Source organism: Bos indicus x Bos taurus, chromosome 23 (genome assembly GCF_003369695.1).
Source record: "Bos indicus x Bos taurus breed Angus x Brahman F1 hybrid chromosome 23, Bos_hybrid_MaternalHap_v2.0, whole genome shotgun sequence".
Classification (NCBI taxonomy): domain Eukaryota; kingdom Metazoa; phylum Chordata; class Mammalia; order Artiodactyla; family Bovidae; genus Bos; species Bos indicus x Bos taurus.
In genome coordinates this window covers 1044403-1065965 of record NC_040098.1, presented here as the reverse complement: position 1 = coordinate 1065965, position 21563 = coordinate 1044403, and the positions used below count along the sequence as shown (strand labels likewise).

At 38.5% G+C, this 21563-nt stretch overlaps 1 pseudogene; it reads right to left on the bottom strand.

Moving 5' to 3' along the window:
• Positions 1-1307: 1307 nt before the first annotated feature.
• Positions 1308-19993, bottom strand: LOC113882272 (annotated as a pseudogene).
• Positions 19994-21563: the final 1570 nt, after the last annotated feature.

Below are 21563 nucleotides of genomic sequence, written 5' to 3'. Positions count from 1 at the left end.
ACTATAAATGTTAAAAGGAATTATACTAGCTCAATACTTGACGTGTCATAATAATTTGGCCTAAATTTTTTTTTTAAATTACCAAAAAAATAAATAGGCAAATCCACATCATGTTTCTCCATTTTTATATGTGAAAATTCAAACATCTGTAAGGACACTGAAGATCTGAAAAAAAGAAAATTCACTACATGGACTTAATAGGACCCTACTCTGCTCAGTTCCCATTTAAGCACTTTTCAACATCATAGTCTTTTCCCGGATATGCCTCAGGAGGAGATGCCAAAGATGAGCAGTAGTGTCCATGACATGGAGAGGTGTGGGATCTGAGTTTCTAAAATGTAGGAAACAAAAGGACCTGCTGTTATAGCACAGGGAACACTGTTCAATACTCTGTAGTAACAGAAATGGGAAAACAATTTTAAAAAATAGATATATGGATATTTATAACTGAGTCACTTTGCTGTATATCTGAAACTAACACAATATTGTTAATCAAATCTGCTCTAAAATAAACTAAAAATTTAAAAATAAAAATTGTGGCTATGCTTAAAAATATTAATTTGTAGTTATACTGACCCTGGTGTTCTTTATATTAGTTTATAATTTGGTTGTGTATTGGAAATCATTCATAACAACAAAAAGTGAAACTCCAAAACTAGTTTTATGATAAGGATGTAAATTAGTTTAAAACAGGTAAAATGAATAATAAAAAATATTCGAATCAGTATTAATTGATTCAATTTACATCAATCAATAATGTAAATATTTGCATTTACATAAAAAATCTTATGAATGAGAATTCTATTCAACCAGTATTATGATCTAAAATATATCCTGGAATAATAACCTGAGATTCCCCAAAATCTTCATTGCTATAAAATTTGAATAATAGTAAACAAAAGAAACAAACCAACAGACAAATAAACATACAAGGTTGACAAGTTCCTAGAAAATAAATTGAAAACCCATTAAGCCCTGGAAATCTAAAACATTGTCATTCCCTTAACATCATTTTTTAGTTCTATCTGTTAAAAGTCTGTACCTTTTTGAGTAACATGGATAGAATAATCTCTCCTTTATTTATTTTATACAGCAATAATAATGTTATTTGGTCTTGTGTTTTAATTTATATGTAGTATTATTTTAATACACTGAGTCACAGCTAACAATTTAAAAACATTGTTCCAAGTCTTATTCGTGAATTATACAAGTTAAGAATGGTCAATAGACAAAATGATTTGTTAAAGTGCTCACTAACTGATCAGAGACTATGTATATGTTACATACCTGTGACCAAAATGTCTATTCTATTTGACAAAAAATTTCTCTTGAATCACTCTCCTTATTGCCTTTTTAACATCTTTGTTCTGAAGGCTGTAGATCAAAGGGTTTAGCATAGGACTCATGAAAATGTGAAAAACAGCTACAAGTTTGCCCTGTTCTACAGAAGTCTCAGAAGGGGGCCTCAGATACATGCAGAGAAGTGTCCCATAAAAGACAGTGACAGCTGTCAGGTGGACCCACAGGTGGAGAAGGCCTTGTGCCTCCCTTCTGCAGAGCGGATATGCAGAATGGCTCTAAAGATGAAAATGTAGGAGATGGGGATGACGGTGAGAGAACACGTGAGGTTGGAACCAGCAACTACAAACATGGCAGTCTCTTTGACGTAAGTATCTGGACAGGCCAGGACTAGGAGAGGTGGGTCCGCACAGTAAAAGTGGTTGATTTCATTGGGTCCACAGAAGGAGAGACGAAGCATCAGGATGGTCTGGGCAAGACCATTTGCAAAGCCGTAAGAATAAGGAGCAGCAACAAGAGAAAGGCAGACACCTCGGGACATCTTGCTGCCATATAACAATGGTTTGCAGATGGCCACATAGCGATCGTAAGCCATCACTGTGAGCATATAATAATCTGCAATCACCAAGGCAATGAAAAAGTGGAACTGTATAAAGCAGCCAAGGAAGGAAATGGTTTTCCTCTTGCATAGGAAATGAACCAGCATCTGAGGAGTGACAGTGGTGGCATAACAGAGATCTACAAAGGAGAGGTGGCTGAGGAAGAAGTACATTGGGGTCTGAAGATTTGAGTCAGTTCTGATTAGCAAAATCATGCTTACACTGCCGATGACTGTGATCAGGTAGATGACTAGGAAGACTGCAAAAAAGACAGGCTGCAAGTCAGCTCGATCTGTCAGTCCCAGGAGGATGAACTCGGTCACCTCTGTATAGTTTTCCTTTAACATTGTGTTTGCTCAGCTTCCAGTGAGATCTAACATAAAGGAAATAAACATGAATTTATCTTTCATCGTTTTTCCATTGTTCACATCATTTCATCAGATGCCTACTCCTCTCAAACTTGTAAATACTTATGGCATAAAGAAATAATTCAAGGGACATCCTTGGTAATCCAGTGGTTAAAATTTCACCTTCCAACGCAGGGGATAAGTTTGATCCCCAGTTAGGGATCTAAGATATCACATGCCTCTTGGCAAACATTATAGGAAATTCAGTAAAGTCTTCAGAAATGGTCCACATAAAAACTTTTTTTAAAAAGCAGAAATCACCTAGTAATCATGCATTAATGTTTTCAATATTTAACTTTAAAAGTAGAATTCCTTTCAGCTTCACTGGTGGCTCGAGTTGTTCAAGAATCTGCCTGCAATGTGGAAGATACAGGTTTGATCCCTGCTTGGGTAAGAGCCCATGAAAAAGGAAATGGAACCCACTGTAGTAACCTTGCCTGGAGAATTCCACGCACAGAGGATCCTGGTGGTCTATAGTCCATTGGGTCGTAAATGCTTGCTTGGACATGACTGAGTGACTAACAACAAAAGGAAGGAGAGGTCCTTTGCATAAAGAGTCATATTTTCAAATGTGTTTTTACATTTCTTTTCATAATTGAAGCTTTTATCTTTCTTAAAAATCATTATCATTAATTGGTCACTTTCAATTCCTTTAATCATTACAATTCTTTGAAATTATAATCCTTTGTTTTCAGTGTAATTTTTATGTGGTACCTAAAACATCAGTAATTGAAATAGTTATTCACAGTGGAATGAATTTAAGGTGTGGAATAAATAGATCCTTATAGAACCAGTGTCTGTCTATCTGCCACTCTAACCTCAAGGTCATTTTCAACCTAGTCCCTCACCCTGTGTTACATGTTCATTTCATGTACTCCTGCCTACCTCCAGAGGCCCTCACATCAACAAACCATGCTTAATTTTTTGACATCTCTGGATATATTTAGATTACTATATTACAGACAATTATTGAGGGCAAAAATTGGTTCATGGGACATAAAAGTAAATAAGTTATTTTCTATGAAAACAGATAAGCATATAGTATATAAATACTATGTGTATATTTTTATACATATCAGTGGTATCAACTGTTAAAGGAGGCAGTATCAAAAATTTCATTTTGGGGGAGGAGACAATTACTTAAAAAGATTGACAGACACATAATGATTTTGTTGTAACTACCTCATTTTAACTCTTGCAGAGAATAAGAGTAAACTTTATGACAAGAATTCTACTTCTTTAAATCATGTAAAAGATCACACTGATAATAAAATAATCATATTACCTATAAAACTGAGACAGTAGGTAAAGAAATCACAAAGTTCACTTCTCAAATTTTGTGCATGATAAAGGAGACCATGAAGGCCATACTCAAAAAATCTACACTTTCCTTCAATAGCACATAACCAGGTATGTCATTGTTATAAGACTCATTAATAGCTACAAGGTTAGGGATGGACATGGGTCACGTGTAATGCACTTTGTAAATGAACCACTCCTACTTTCTTACCCATTTGAACTATTTCGTTATCTACTTGAGATATTTGAACTTACTAACCAGGGTGATAAAATGCAAGGCAAGTCATTTAAATCTATGAAACCACAATCGTTTGGTTTTTCTAAATTTCTAAGATTAGAGTTATGTTCATAATAAGCAAACATTCTTTGTTTCTGGTTTGTGTCTTTAAGGTTTGTATTTATTCAATCATCGATCAAGATATTTAACATCTCCATTCAACTTTTACTGCATGGAAATGAGGCAGTGCAAGCAATGAACATTTAAGATCATTTACCTCAGTAGTTTACAGTCATGATCTTTCTTTTCAAAAACAGAACACAATATCCTACATGACTGGGCAAGAAAAACTCAGAAATGGACAGAAATGGCCTTGGGGACTAATGAGATTTGTGCTCTGACAATCACACATACCTTCAGGCTCTGTCTGTGACGTATGATCTATAGCTTTTTCCAATATGATACCCCTCCATGGTACAGTTATAAATTTTCATATTATGAGAAAAATAGAAGAATTTAAGCCTGCTCAGTTTTTTTTTATCTGTATGTTAATGAGGGTTGCAATTTTCACCTAATGAAATCTTGCACTTACCTCTTCATGAGGGAAGTGTTCAAAACAACCAACCTAATACTTACAAATGATTGTTGAATCTGAGTCACATTTTAACATTTCTCAAAGTGAATTGTGTCTTATATTTGATGTGTGTGTTTATGATATCCCTTTTAGGAGGAAACCTATCACCTTCACCAGGTGAAAGTTAGTGGCAATTAGAGAGGCAGTATAGAAGAAACTGGGCTTCCCTGTGGTAAAGGGAAAAACTGGGCTTCAGTTGGTAAAGAATCTGCCTGCAATGTAGGAGACACAGGTTGAATCCCTGGATTGAGAAGATCCTCTGGAGGGAATGGCTACCCACTCCAGTATTCTTCCCTGGAGGATCCCATGGACAGAGGAGCCTGGTGAGTTATAGTCCATGGGGTACCAAGTAGTTGTACATGACTGAGTGACTTTCCCATTTTTTCTTCACTTTTATACCAGAAGGGACTCAATAAGCAGTAATTACTTAGGTGATAATCTATATAGCACTACTTCTTCTTTTACCCACATTATAGAGAAAAAGAAGAAAAAAAACTGTTTAAAAAGAAATTTGCCTGACATAAAATAATAATGATTTCCACACAGTGGAAATCTTCAATCATTCTTCATTTTTAGTGAAGAAATTTTCTCCCATTGTATTTATTCTAAATATGTACTGCTCTTTTCAATATAATCCCAGAAAAGTCAATTTTTTTTTGGGCGGGGGAGGCTTCCCTAATAGCTCAGTTGGTAAAGAATCCACCTGCAATGTGGGAGACCACAGTCCAATTTCTGGGTCAGGAATATCTGCTGGAGAAGTGATAGGCTACCCATGCCAGTATTCTTGGGCTTCCCTGGTGAATCAGCTGGTAAAGAATCTGCCTGAAATGCGGGAGGCCTGGGTTTAATCCCTGGGTCAGGAAGATTCCCTGGAGAATGGAATGGCTACCCATTCCAGTATTCTGACCTGGAGAATTCTATGGACTGTATAGTCCATGGGGTCACAAAGAGTTGGACATGACTGAGTGACTTTCACTTCACTTCACTTCTCAGAAATTTTATTAAATTTTTTTTTTAAGAATTGTTTAAAAATTGCTAATGGATGAGAATACATTTCAGGCCATAATTTTATTCTAATTGATTAAAATATTTATTTCTAGATTTCACAATATATTTTAACAATACCTAGCCTTACCTGTGAAAGAAGTGTGATTTCTCAGTGACAGCATGGGCGTCAAGAACCTGAGGAGTTTATACCAGAATTGCCACAGAGGGACAAAATCTCTAGGGCTGAACTCCTTCTCAGAGGAAATCATTTAGATTATAAACAACCACAAGTGTTTTACTCTTTTAATAATCTTAAACCCACAGAGAACATAACATCTTGTCTCTCCACAATATCATCAGGGAATCAAATCTCCTGGAATGGTGAAGCAAAAGGATTCATTTTTGTTCAAAGCTATGTCTCCATGTCTTGATATTTTGAAACATAACTTGTGGGAAATATTAAACTCTCCTGTTTACAACATACAGGATAGAAGAGTGAATGATAGAGGGAAACCATTGGATGATCAGACAACATTTGTTGCATTAGAACTACTTATTTCCTGATTCTGAATCTATTCTTTATATTTTAAATACTATAATAATAAATACATAGCACAGGGAACACTGTGGATATATAGATAATATAAATGTGCTGGTAATTCTTCCTTTGTCAGCCTAGCTCATTTAGAGTTTTTATCTTTTTTTTTTAACTTTTTTTTTTTTGTCCATTTGGAGTTTATTCTTTAGATTCTATCAATAGAGCTCCTTTGATGTCTAGTTTCCATCAGAGTTTGGCCAATGGGAGAAACCAGGAGCATAACACAAGTTAGAGGAAGGGAGAAAAAAAAATCAAATTTCCCTTTAATTGTCTCCCAGCTTCACAGGGAAGTGCTAGGGTGGCTGCATCTTTCCAAGGAAAATTTTGGCTGACGCTTGTGTTGAGAAGGTAGCAGGGGACATTCTTCCTGGATCTAGTTTGACTGGATTCCTGACTGTAGCCCTTGTGTTTGCTGCTTCAGGACGGGGATGAAACTGCTTTCTGAACTTACTCTCCAGGCACTTCAACTTCTTGGATTAACTTCAACACTGCCTGTGTTCTCTTTATTAAATTCTTTCCATCGAATCCTCTTCAGTTAAACAATCTGAGTAGAATTCTGTTTTGTGTCATGTCCCTGACTTAGAACAGAGTTCACAAGATAGTTAATAAATGTTTTAGTGGAAGACACATTTCTGGCTTTATCATTGCTGGATACTACAGAGGCCACTGGATCACCATAATGGATCACTGGCAGACTCACACAGGAGGCAGAGATTAGCATTACTAGCATTATTGTGATTAAATTGGATTCCGAATGTGGCTTATCCATGCTTTTCTGCCACTTTCTTGAGAACTGGAATCACCCAGACATAGCAGAGCAGTGAGATAACTCTTGTTCCTTCCTCCTCTTTCCAGAGCCATGACCAATCACCATGTCTGATTGAGGAGACACAAGGATACACATTTTGTATTGATGGTGAGGTACCTGTGATGATATTTTTTCACAATGTTATCAATCTCCATTTACCTTTCCAGGATAAGTTCATGGGAGTCTATGGAGAAGATCTGAAGTGTCCTCCAAATAACCACCTCCTTTACACTTGCTTCCATTCATCTTTGACTCCAAATAAAGATACTGTACCACCATTCTCTATACAGTACAGTATATCAGTAGGGCATTATGCTACCAAAATAAAACAGATAGAGGAAAAAACACAACAAATATTGTATGATATCACGTATATGTGGATTGTAAAAAAATACAACAGACTTGTGAATTAAACAAAAAAGAAGCAACTCACAGATACAGAGGCAAAACTAGAGGTTACCAATGGGGAGAGGGAATTAAGGGAATGCAATATTGTGTTGTGGGGGAGGGAGAGGTTATTATGGGAATATAAGAAGTCATGCGTATGAAACTTGAAAATTTTAAAGTACTACAGAATTTAAAGAATCTTTCACTCAATAAAAAATATAATAGAATTAATATAATATCCATGGAATTCTCCAGGCAAAAATACTGTAGTAGGTTGCCATTTCCTTCTCCTTTTACATATGCATATGTGTGTGTGTGTGTGTGTGTAAAAATGCTATATGTGATCATCCTTTGGAGCTTGTAGGTATGTGTGTATGCACACATTTCATGCAAAGCATTGCAAAAAATCAAAAATGAGATGCTCTCAAACACAAATGTATCACTTCATTGAGAGCGTGAAACATCTCTACCTATGAGTTTCCTACCAAGATATCACAATCTTCACTGGAGAACAGGAGTTGGCACTGTTACAGGTGCTATGTATTTTCAAGATCTTTAACACACAAGAAACCCAAAAGAAAGAATAAGTGATGATTACCAGAACAGAGAAAAATGGAAAGATAAAGATCAAGACATGGAAATATCAAATGCATAAAGATGTGGCAGGAAACTGAAATTGAGAAGTTCATTTGCAGAATTAATTTATTACATGTCACTTGATGATTGCTTGTGGGAGTAAAAATGGCCTTGACTCACAAGCCCAGTTACTTGTGTGAGATCCAGACATATCCCAACTGAAGCAGAGTAGAAGTATTGATAAGTGGAGAGACAAAAAAATGTCTAGTAAGAGAATATGTTTACAGAGAAAGAAAAGTCACAGTTGATTTGGCTGCCTGTTTGGACTAGAGTGAAGATGAGTATCTTCTGAACAAAGTACTTATGCATTTACTAGTGCACAGCCAAGAAGAGCCTCTTCTGATGCTGGAGTAGCTCAAGGACTGTAGAAGGCTACAAACTGTTAAACCTGGAACTAAGACATTATATGGTCTTCTCTGGTGGTTCAGACGATAAAGAATCTGCTTGCAATGCAGGAGACCCATGTTCAATTCCTGAGTTGGAAAGATCCCTGGGAGAAGGGAATGGCAACCCTCTCCATTGTTCCTGCCTGGAGAATCCCCATGGACAGAGTAGCCTGGTGGGCTACACTATAGACAGAATCCAGTACAAAAGAAAATGTACTCATTGTTCAAAAACTATCAAGCATATCAAGACAATGAGAGCAGAGCATAATAACTAATCTAAGGAGCTTCTGAGAACAGAAACCTGTTAACTGCACAAGTTGTATGTGCCTGAATCCTGCCATTCCTGCAAAACAGAGGTCAGGAGAGCTGCCAATGTAGGGTATGGAAGGAAAATGAGCGCTTCCTAAACCCCACAAAAAATGGAAAGGATTAAGGAGAGATGAGCCCCAAAGCAAGGGTCAGTGCTTGAGTGGTGTGTGTGCTCAGTTGTTCAGTTGGGTCCTTGTGGCCCCATGGACTAGCCAATCAGACTCCTCTGTCCATGGGAATTTTAGTTGCAAGAATACTGGGGTGCATTGCCATTTCCTCCTCCAGGTGAGTGCTTGTGAGATTGTCTTAAAGGGGAATCTACCTGTCTAGATGAACTTTGTAGGGCATTCACTTACAAATGAATGAGAAAACAAATTTGTCCAAGAAAAGAGCAGTAAATACAAACTTTTAGCAAAAAATCACTGTTAGAATGGTTCTCAAGCTTACTGTTTTTTTTTTTTTTTTGCTTCATTTTGTTTTATATCTCATGAAAGACTAAGAAAGGATATTAAAACAATGGATCCTCATTAAAATAAAGTATCTGCACCAAATCTTAGTAAGAAATCAAAATCAATATGAAAATGGCTCTGAGATTGTCTGCCTCTAATGAGAAGATCTCTTGTACTAGGGTCAAGTCCATCCTACACCTGAGAACATGTCCTTACATTTGTGTGGGCAGAGAAGAATGTTTGCCTTCCTTGGTTCTTGTGCAGTAGTGACAGCTCTGTCATATAGTGTTCAGAGAGATCAATAGAAATGTCACTAACTATGTTGTCCAGGAACTTAGTTGAATTTGACACTGATACTGAAAACAGAAAGGATTACATGTACTTATTTTGAGCAAACAAAGTGCAAATTTTGGGCATCAAATTGAGACTCCAATAAAATTTCCTTTCAACTGAAAATAGAAATTAGAAGCACAGAGTTTTACTTCTGGCTTGCATGTACACTTGCTTTCTTTATCCCTGATTAGGATAGTTAATTAACCCTCTCTAAGCTGAGAAACATAACCACAATTCTAGCAGGATATGGGAGTTGGGGACCCATTCTTAAAGCAAATCTCAGAAGGAAGTAGGAGCAGTAGCAATGATTGTGACATTGGGAATCAACCCTCATGAGATTTACTGGAACACCTGGGTCACAGAGCACATCATACTCCTCAGGCTTATTCTCCATAATTTCAAATCACTATGTGACCTAGGAGATGTATTCAGTCACTCAAAAAATATCAACTTGAAATTTTGATTAGTGTTTGATTTGATATATTTTCCTTTTCTTTTAAACTGAAACTGCTTCCTCTCCAATATTAACAGCTCATATCTTATCCTTCCTGATATACATGGATGTCTTGAGCAGGTCAGGCATGAATAGGACTTTGAAACAGGCTAGTGGATTGACAAACACCTTTTCTATAGGTAATTTCACTGATGCCTCAAAACAACCCAAAGAGGAAATGACTTACTCTTGAAGTTTCAGCTAAACAGATAGAGGTTACTCTAAAGGAATGGTCAATCTCTAACTCACCTGTGCCACATGGCTAGTATGTGTCAGGGTAGGATTTGAATTCCTGACTTCACAAACCCAGTTGACTGCTTTTTCAGCCATAGGTCATTCCATACCTTAACCTGAAGACATAGTTTGTCCTTTCTTCCCTCATTATTTTTTTATATGTTCCCTTAGCTTTCCCTGTGTCAGTGCTTTCTTGGTTCTTAATGGATTTATGTTGGTCATGGCACTAAAGGTGCCACAAAAGGCACCTTTAGGTGCCATGAAAGTGCAAACTGAAAATTTTCAGAACACGCTTTCTGTGCCTCCACAGAGATTGACCTCCATCCTCCACGTGGTCTTAACTCTCTGCCCCATCCTTGGCTGAAACATTGTTTTCATTACTTACTAATATTGCTATCAGCAGTGGCCACAGCATTGAAACATGTCAGTTTTCATTCTAATCCCAAAGAAAGGCAATGCCAAAGAATGCTCAAACTACCACACAATTGCACTCATCTCACATGCTAGTAAAGTAATGCATAAAATTCTGCAAGCCAGGCTTCAGCTATATGTGAAGCGTGAACTTCCAGATGTTCAAGCTGGTTTTAGAAAAGGCAGAGGAACAAGAGATCAAATTGCCAACATCCACTGGATCATCAAAAAATCAAGAGAGTTCCAGAAAAACATCTATTTCTGCTTTATTGACTATGCCAAAGCCTTTGACTGTGTGGATCACAATAAACTTTGGAAAATTCTCAAAGAGATGGGAATATCAGACCACCTGACCTGCCTCTTGAGAAATCTGTATGCAGGTCAGGAAGCAACAGTTAGAACTGGACATGGAACAACAGACTGGTTCCAAATAGGAAAAGGAGTACATCAAGGCTGTATATTGTCACCCTGCTTATTTAACTTATATGCAGAGTACATCATGAGAAATGCTGGGCTGGAAGAAGCACAAGCTGGAATCAAAATTGCCGGGAGAAATATCAACAACCTGAGATATGCAGATGACAACCCCCTTATGGCAGAAAGTGAAGAGGAACTAAAAAGCCTCTTGATGAAAGTTAAAGAGGAGAGTGCAAAAGCTGGCTTAAAGCTCAACATTCAGAAAACGAAGACCATGGCTCTGGTCCCATTGCTTCATGGGAAATAGATGGGGAAACAGTTTTGGGGGGCTCTGAAATCACTGCAGATGGTGACTGCAGCCATGAAATTAAAAGACGCTTACTCCTTGGAAGGAAAGTTATGACCAACCTATATAGCATATTGAAAAGCAGAGACATTACTTTGCCCACAAAGGTCTGTCTAGTCAAGGCTATGGTTTTCCCAGTGGTCATGTAAGGATGTGAGAGTTAGACTGTGAAGAAAGCTGAGCACGGAAGAATTGATGCTTTTGAACTGTGGTGCTGGAGAAGATTCTTGAGAGTCCCTTGGACTGCAAGGAGATCCAACCAGTCCATTCTAAAGGAGTTCAACCCTGGGTGTTCTTTGGAAGGAATGATGCTAAAGCTGAAACTCCAGTACTTTGGCCACCTCATGCGAAGAGTTGACTCATTGAAAAAGATTCTGATGCTGGGAGGCATTGGGGGCAGGAGGAAAAGCAGACGACAGAGGATGAGATGGCTGAATGGCGTTACCGACTCGATGAACGTGAGTTTGAGTGAACTCCGGGAAATGGCGATGGACAGGGAGCCTGGCGTGCTGTGATTCATGGGGTCGCAAAGAGTCGGACATGCCTCAGCGACTGAACTGAATTGAACTGAACTGAATAATGCTATTGTCACAACCAGATTTCAAACACTTTTGAGCACAGATGTGGTTTCTACAGCTATCCTTGGCGATAACAGTTGAGAACAAATATCTGCTAAATAATTCAAGAGTAGGCAATCTGTATTTAATTCAATGACTGTACAATAATTCTTTTTTTTCCCCTCAGGTCAATCTATATTTTATTGAACACATAATCTCACCTTTCAAAATTGCAAGTCTACAGGGAGAGGATGTAGAATGAATAACAAACTCATTTAAAAACCGTAGGAAGAAAACAGAATGGGAGTCATTATTTATAGGTAGCATTACTATTATTTATATGTAACTTTGAGTACATCCTATGTGCCAGCATTAGACTTAGTATTATACAACCGTTAGCTCAGTTAATCCTCACAAACACTGTGGGTGCTTAGTATTAGTACCTTCATTTTACAGATGGGAAACTGAAGCAAGTAGAGTTTAATAAACTTTGCCTGGAACCAACAATTTATAAATTGTGAGGCTGGGATCTAAACAGAGTATTAGACAGTATTTGATAACATATTGCTTAGGAAAGAAAAGTGACAAATTCGCCTAATGCTACACATTCTCTGGGTAAAATGGCATTCACTTATCCATTAAACCATTAATTCATCCATATATACAGTTAACAAAGATTCAGAGAAAAGTATCTGTTTGCCACTGTATCATCGATGAAGAAAGTGTTAGAAAAAGAAAAAAGATGACATTTGTCCTTCAAATGCTTCTGTTTCATGGTGGGAGTGAAGAGGCATTGAAGTTGCACAATCAGATTTATATATTTAAGAATGAGTGAAAATCATGTGGGAAACTGGAAGGGAGTAGATCTTGCACTGCTCAAAGAACTGTAATGCATAGGGCATAGTGATATTTTATTAACTCAAATGACATATATTCAGAACATGTACATTCTAGGTTTGGGGATAAAGTCTGACTTTAAATATGTGAGCAAAGTTAGACATGGTTTATTGACCTGGTCCTCACGAAGTTGAGAATATTGATGATAATATATGAGTCAATCACACTGATAATATTAAAACGGCAGTTGCAAAATTTATCTGAATTAAAGTTATATGATATTGTGAGAATATATCCTAAGAGAATATGACTTTAAGAAATCAGCCACGGAGGCACTGAAAATACTAAAGGATAAATATGACTAAATCCCAAATGACACTGAAACTGATAATTGATAATTAAAAAGTATAATACATTACCCATAGAAAAATACCAAACAATCAGGTAGAACATCAGTCTGTATAACCAAGATAAAAGAAACAGAAAATAAAATATTTTCGTACTGAAAGCAAGTAACTGTTTTTGTACATGCATACCCAAATGAATTCTTCTTTGAGAATGGACAAGTGATGTTCTCAGATAAGTGGAAAGAGAGACACTCTCACTGAAAGAGGGGATTAAGGGTTTACATCGCACAAAAGAAAACTAAACCATAAACTAAGAGTGATAGCAAGAAAACTGTGAGAGAAACATTGATAAATGTCACTAAAATTAAAAGAACATGGACATGGAGTCAAAATTTCATATAATTATAATTTTAGTCATAAAATATAGATAATATTTAAACTTCATTATTTAAAATTTGTTATTAAAGATATAGTCTGAACCTTCAAATGAAAGTTTATATGTAAGAAGCAGGATGTATTCATAATTAAAATAGTCTAAGTTCCTTTTATTATTTAAAATCAAAGTAGATGCATTGAATAATGAAGACTAAGTTAAGACAAGTATGCATATACAATTTAAGGGAATTTATTGAAAGTGGTAATAGAATGTGTCATATTCAAACATAGAGTAAAAAGAAAACAAACTTAAAATATGATTTAATTCACAGTAAAAAAGGGAAAAAACACTTAAAGAAGTTTGTGAACAGCATAAGCTAATTATTAGAAAATATTCAAAAGTGCCAATATTCACAATAAAATAGAGAACACAGTGATTAAAAGGACTCAGGGCCTGAAAATAAAAGAGTCAAAATATACATAATAGCCATAACCAAAAAATTTAAAAAAAAATACTGCCTAATATATGTGAATATCAGACAAATTTGACTTCTAGACTTTATACATCATAGAAGGGATAGAAATGATAAATGTTAAAAGGAATTATACTAGCTCAATGCTTGACATGTCATAATAATATAGCCTAAATGTTTTTTTAGAAATACAAAGAAAAAAAAAAAAATAGGCACATCCACATCATGTTTCTCCATTTTTATATGTGTAAAGTCAAACATCTGTAAGGACACTGAAGATCTGAAAAAGAGAAAATTCACTAGATGGACTTAATAGGACCCTTCTCTGCTCAGTTCCCGTCTCTTCTAAGCGCTTTTCAGCATCATAGTCTTTCCCGGGATATGCCTCAGGAGGAGATGCCAAAGATGAGCAGTAGTGTCCATGACATGGAGAGATGAGGGATCTGAGTTTCTAAAATATATGAAATGTAAGGACCTGCTGTCATAGCAGGGGGAACACTGTTCAATACTCTAGTAACAGAAATGGGAAAACAATTAAAAAATAGATATATGGATATATATAACTGAGTCACTTTGCTGTATATCTGAAACTAACACAATATTGAAAACCAACTCTGCTCCAAAATCAACTAAAATTTTTAAAAATAAAAATTGTGGCTATGCTTTAAAATATTAATTTGTAGTTATACTGACCCTGGTGTTCTTTATATTAGTTTACAATTTGGCTGTGTGTTGGAAATCATTCATAACAACAAAAAGTGAAACTCCAAAACTAGTTTTACGATAGGGATGTAAATTAGTTTAAAACAGGTAAAATAAATAATAAAAAATTTTCTAAACAAGTGCAGGCGGCTGTGAAGTGTGTGCTAAGTGGGGCCGAGAGGAGCTACCCCATGTCCGAGGTCAGGGGCAGAAGCCAGGAGGACCCCATGCCCAAAGGGCGGCAGCCAAGAGGAGTTACCCCACATCCGAGGTCAGGGGCAGCGGCCGAGAGTGCCAGACTGCAACGGCACAGAAATGGCCAAGAGGAGCTACCCCACGTCAGAGGGGGCAGCGGAGAGGAGATACCCAGTGTCCGAGGTCAGGGGCACCGATGAGAGGAGTTACCCCACGTCCGAGGTCAGGGGCGGCGGCCGGGAGGAGATACCCCAGTCCTTAAGCCCGAGGCCAGGGGTGGCAGCCGGGAGGAGAAACCCCACACCCAAGGCCAGGGGTGGTGGCCGGGAGGACCAACCCCACACCATGGCTGCACGGGCACAGGAGGGCCTAGAGGAGCTATCCCACATTGAAGGTCAGGAAGGGCGGCAGTGAGGAGATACCCCTCATCCAAGGTAAGGGGCATTGGCTGTGCTTTGCTGGAGCAGCCATGAAGAGATACCCCACGTCCAAGGTAAGAGAAACCCAAGTAAGACGGTATGTGTTACAAGAGCGCATCAGAGGGCAGACACACTGAAACCATACTCACAGAAATCTAGTCAATCTAATCACACTAGGACCACAGCCTTGTCTAATGAAACTAAGCCATGCCTGTGGGGCAACCCAAGTTGGGCGGGTCATGGTGGAGAGATCTGACAGAATGTAGTCCACTGGAGAATGGAATGGCAAACCACTTCAGTATTCTTGCCTTGAGAACCCCATAAACAGTATGAAAAGGCAAAATGATAGGATATTTAAAGAGAAACTCCCCAGGTCAGTAGGTGCCCAGTATGCTACTGGAGATCAGTGGAGAAATAACTCCAGAAAGAATGAGGGGATGGAGCCAAAGTAAAAAGAATACCCAGCTGTGGATGTGACTGGTGATAGAAGCAAGGTCCGATGCTGTAAAGAGCAATATGGCATAGAAACCTGGAATGTCAGGTCCATGAATCAAGGCAAATTGGAAGTGGTCAAACAAGAGATGACAAGAGTGAATGTCGACATTCTAGGAATCAGCGAACTGAAATGGACTGGAATGGGTGAATTTAACTCAGATGACCGTTATATCTACTACTGCAGTCAGGAATCCCTTAGAAGAAATGGAGTAGCCATCATGGTCAAAAAAGAGTCTGAAATTCAGTACTTGGATGCAATCTCAAAAACGACAGAATGATCTCTGTTCATTTCCAAGGCAAACCATTCAATATCACAGTAATCCAAGTCTATACCCCAACCAGTAATGCTGAAGAAGCTGAAGATGAATGGTTCTATGAAGACCTACAAGACCTTTTAGAACTAATACCCAAAGAAGATGTCCTTTTCATTATAGGGGACTGGAATGCAAAAGTAGGAAGTCAAGAAACACCTGAAGTGACAGGCAAATTTGTCCTTGGAGTATGGAATGAAGCAGGGCAAAGACTAACAGAGTTTTGCCAAGAAAATGCACTGGTCATAGCAAACACCCTCTTCCAACAACGCAAGAGAAGACTCTACACATGGACATCAACAGATGGTCAACATCGAAATCAGAATGATTATATTCTTTGCAGCCAAAGATAGAGAAGCTCTATACAGTCAGCAAAAACAAGACCAGGAACTGACTGTGGCTCAGATCATGAACTCCTTATTGCCAAATTCGGACTTAAATTGAAGAAAGTAGGGAAAACCACTAGACCATTCAGGTATGACCTAAATCAAATCCCTTATGATTATACAGTGGAAGTGAGAAATAGATTTACGGGCCTAGATCTGATAGATAGAGTGCCTGATGAACTATGGAATGAGGTTCATGACATTGTACAGGAGACAGGGATCAAGAAAATCCCCATGGAAAAGAAAAGCAAAAAAGCAAAATGGCTGTCTGGGGAGGCCTTAAAATAGCTGTGAAAAGAAGAGAAGTGAAAAGCAAATGAGAAAAGGAAAGATATAAGCATTTGAATGCAGAGTTCCAAAGAATAGCAAAGGGATAAGAAAGCCTTCTTCAGCGATCAATGCAAAGAAATAGAGGAAAGCAACAGAATGGGAAAGACTAGAGATCTCTTCAAGAAAATCTGAGATACCAAAGGAAAATTTCATGCAAAGATGGACTCCATGAAGGACAGAAATTGTATGGACCTAAGAGAAGCAGAAGATATTAAGAAGAAGTGGCAAGAATACACAGAAGAATTGTACAAAAAAGATCTTCATGACCCACATAATCACGATGGTGTGATCACTGACCTAGAGCCAGACATCCTGGAATGTGAAGTCAAGTGGGCCTTAGAAAGCATCATTACGAACAAAGCTAGTGGAGGTGATAGAATTCCAGTTGAGCTATTGCAAATCCTGAAAGATGATGCTGTGAAAGTGCTGCACTCAATATGCCAGCAAATTTGGAAAACTCAGCAGTGGCCACAGGACTGGAAAAGGTTAGTTTTCATTCCAATCCCAAAGAAAGGCAATGCCAAAGAATGCTCAAACAACCGCACAATTGCATTCATCTCACATGCTAGTAAAGTAATGCATAAAATTCTCCAAGCCAGGCTTCAGCAATATGTGAACCGTGAACTTCCTGACATTCAAGCTGGTTTTAAAAAAGGCAGAGGAACCAGAGATCAAATTGCCAACATCCGCTGGATCATGGAAAAAGCAAGAGAGTTCCAGAAAAATATCTATTTCTGCTTTATTGACTATGCCAATACCTTTGACTGTGTGAATCACAATGAACTGTGGAAAATTCTGAAAGAGATGGGAATACCAGACCACCTGATCTGCCTCTTGAGAAATTTGTATTCAGGTCAGGAAGCAACAGTTAGAACTGGACATGGAACAACAGACTGGTTCCAAATAGGAAAAGGAGTTCGTCAAGGCTGTATATTGTCACCCTGTTTATTTAACTTATATGCAGAGTACATCATGAGAAATGCTGGACTGGAAGAAACACAAGCTGGAATCAAGATTGCTGGGAGAAATACCAATAACCTCAGATATGTAGATGACACCACCCGTATGGCAGAAAGTGAAGAGGAACTAAAAAGCCTCTTGATGAAAGTGAAAGTAGAGAGTGAAAAAGTTGGCTTAAAGTTCAACATTCAGAAAACGAAGATCATGGCATCTGGTCCCATCACTTCATGGGAAATAGATGGAGAAACAGTGGAAACAGTGTCAGACTTTATTTTGGGGGGCTCCAAAATCACTGCAGATGGTGACTGCAGCCATGAAATTAAGACGCTTACTCCTTGGAAGGAAAGTTATGATCAACCTAGATAGCATATTGAAAAGCAGAGACATTACTTTGTCAACTAGGTTCGTCTAGTCAAGGCTGTGGTTTTTCCTGTGGTCATGCATGGATGTTAGATTTGGACTGTGAAGAAGGCTGAGCGCCGAAGAATTGATGCTTTTGAACTGTGGTGTTGGAGAAGAGTCTTGAGAGTCCCTTGGACTTCAAGGAGATCCAACCAGTGCATTCTGAAGGAGATCAGCCCTGGGATTTCTTTGGATGGAATGATGCTAAAGCTGGAACTCCAGTACTTTGGCCACCTCATGCGAAGAGTTGACTCACTGAAAAAGATTCTGATGCTTGGAGGGATTGGGGGCAAGAAGAGAAGGGGACGACAGAGGATGAGATGGCTGGATGGCATCACTGACTCGATGGACGTGAGTCTCAGTGAACTCCGGGAGTTGGTGATGGACAGGGAGGCCTGGAGTGCTGGGATTCATGGAGTCGCAAAGAGTCGGACACGACTGAGCAACTGATCTGATCTTATCTGAAACATATTTGGCATTTACATAAAAAATCTTATGAATGAGAATACTATTCGATCAGTATTATCATCTAAAAAATGTCCTGGAATAATAACCTGAGACTCCCCAAAATCTTCATTCCTATATAATTTGAATAATAGAAAACAAAAGAGACAAACCAACAGACAAATACACAAGCAAAGTTGACAAGTCACTAGAAAATAAATAAAAAACCCATTAAGCCCTGGAAATCTAAAACATTGTCATTCCTTTAGCATCATTTTTAAATTCTGTTAAAAGTCTATACCTTTTTGAGTAACATAGATAGACTAATCTTTCCTTTATTAATTTTATATATCAATAACAATGTTATTTGGTCTTGTGTTTTAACTTATATGTGGTATTATTTTAACACACTGAGTCACAGCTAACAGTTTAAAAACATTCTTCCAAGTCTTATTGGTGAATTACAGAAGAAAAGAATGGTCAATAGACAAAATGATTTGTTAAAGTACTCACTAATTGATCAGAGACTATGTATACGTTACATACCTGTGACCAAAATGTCTACTCTATTTGACAAAAAATTACTTTTGAAATCATTCTCCTTATTGCTTTTTTAATATCTTTGTTCCAAAGTCTGTAGATCAAAGGGTTTAGCATAGGACTCATGAAAATATAAAAAACAGCTACATTTTTGTCCAGTTCTACAGAGGTCTCGGAAGGGGGCCTCAGATACATGCAGAACAGTGTCCCATAAAATACAGTGACAGCTGTCAGGTGAGACCCACATGTGGAGAAGGCCTTGTGCCTCCCTTCTGCAGAGCAGATATGCAGAATGGCTCTAAAGATGAAAATGTAGAATATGAGGATAATGGTGAGAGAACACGTGAGGTTGGAACCTGCCCCCACAAACATGGCAGTCTCTGTGACATAAGTATCTGAGCAGGCCAGGACTAGGAGAGGTGGGTCCACACAGTAAAAGTGGTTGATTTCATTGGGTCCACAGAAGGAGAGACGAAGCATCAGGATGGTCTGGGCAAGACCATTTGCAAAGCCGTAAGAATAAGGAGCAGCAACAAGAGAAAGGCAGGCACCTCGGGATATCTTGCCGCCGTATAACAATGCTTTGCAGATGGCCACGTTGCGATCGTAAGCCATCACTGTGCGCATATAATAATTGCAATCACCAAGGCAATGAAAAATTAGAACTGTATAAAGCAGCCAAGGAATGAAATGATTTTTCTCTTGGATAAGAAATGAACCAGCATCTGAAGAGTGACATTGGTGGCATAACAGAGATCTACAAAGGTGAGGTGGCTGAGGAAGAAGTACACTGGAGTCTGAAGCTTTGAGTCAGTTCTGATTAACAAAATCATGCCGACATTACTGACAATTGTGATCACGTAGATGACTAGGAAGACCACAAAAAGGACAGGATGCAAGTCAGCTCGATCTGTCAGTCCCAGGAGGATAAACTCAGTCACCTCTGTGTAGTTTTTTTTTTTTTTTAACATTGAGTTTGCTTAGCTTCCAACATGTTCTAAAGTAAAATGAAATGAAATAAAACTCGTTTGTCATTTTTCCATTACTCACATCGTATCGTCTGATGCCCACTCCTCTCAAAATGTGAAATAAATGGCATAGAAAGCATGAAATTAATACTTTGAATATCTAAATTAATACAGAGCTTCTTTACATAAAGACAGACATACATGCAAATGCTTTTCTCCAAGTCTTTTCGTAGTTGAAAAATCTTTATATTTTCTGAAAATTGTTTTCATGAATTACTTCAGTTCAGTTCAGTTGCTCAGTCGTGTCCTACTCCTTGCAACCTCATGAATTGCAGCACGCCAGGCCTCCCTGTCCATGACCAACTCCCGGAGTTCACTCAAACTCATGTCCATCAAGTTGGTGATGCCATCCAGCCATCTCATCCTTGGTCGTCTCCTTCTCCTCCTGCTCTCATTCCCTCCCAGCATCAAAGTCTTTTCCAATGAGTCAACCCTTCACATGAGGTGGCCAAAGTACTGGAGTTTCAGCTTTAGCATCAGTCCTTCCAAAGAACACCCAGGACTAATCTCCTTGAGAATGGACTGGTTGGATCTCCTTGCAGTCCAAGGGACTCTCAAGACTGTTCTCCAATACCACAGTTCAAAAGCATCAATTCTTTGGCACTCAGCCTTCTTCACAGTCCAACTCTCCCATCCATACATGACCACTGGAAAAACCATAGCCTTGACTAGACGGACCTTTGTCGACAAAGTAATGTCTCTGCTTTTGAATATGCTATCTAGGTTGGTCATACTTTCCTTCCAAGGAGTAAGCATCTTTTAATTTCATGGCTGCAATCACCATCTGCAGTGATTTTGGAGCCCCAAAATAAAGTCTGACACTGTTCCCACTGTTTCCCCATGTATTTCCCATGAATTGATGGGCCAGGTGCCATGATCTTAGTTTTATGAATGTTGAAAACTAAGCAACCCCATGTCCAAGGAGCAGTGGCTGCACAGTGCAGGAGGGCTGACAGGAGCTACTCCACGTTCAAGGTCAGGAAAGGTGGCAGTGAAGGGTGAACTCCAAGGTAAGGAGCAGAGGCTGTGCTTTCGCAAACCACTTCAGTATTCTTGTCTTGAGAACCCCATGAACAGTATGAAAAGGCAAAATGATAGGATACTGAAAGAGGAACTCCCCCGGTCGGTAGGTGCCCAATATGCTACTGGAGATCAGTGGAGAAATAACTCCAGAAAGAATGAGGGGATGGAGCCAAAGCAAAAACAATACCTAATTGTGGATGTGATTGGTGATATAAGCAAGGTCCGATGCTGTAAGAGCAATATTGCATAGGAACCTGGAATGTTAGATCCATGGATCAAGGCAAATTGGAAGTGATCAAACAGGAGATGGCAAGAATGAACATGGGCATTCTAGGAATCTGTGAACTAAAATGGACTGGAATGGGTGAATTTAACTCAGATGACCATTATATCTACTACTGTGGGCAGGAATCCCTTAGAAGAAATGGAGTAGCCATCATGGTCAACAAAAGAGTCTGAAATGCAGTACTTGGATGCAATCTCAAAAACG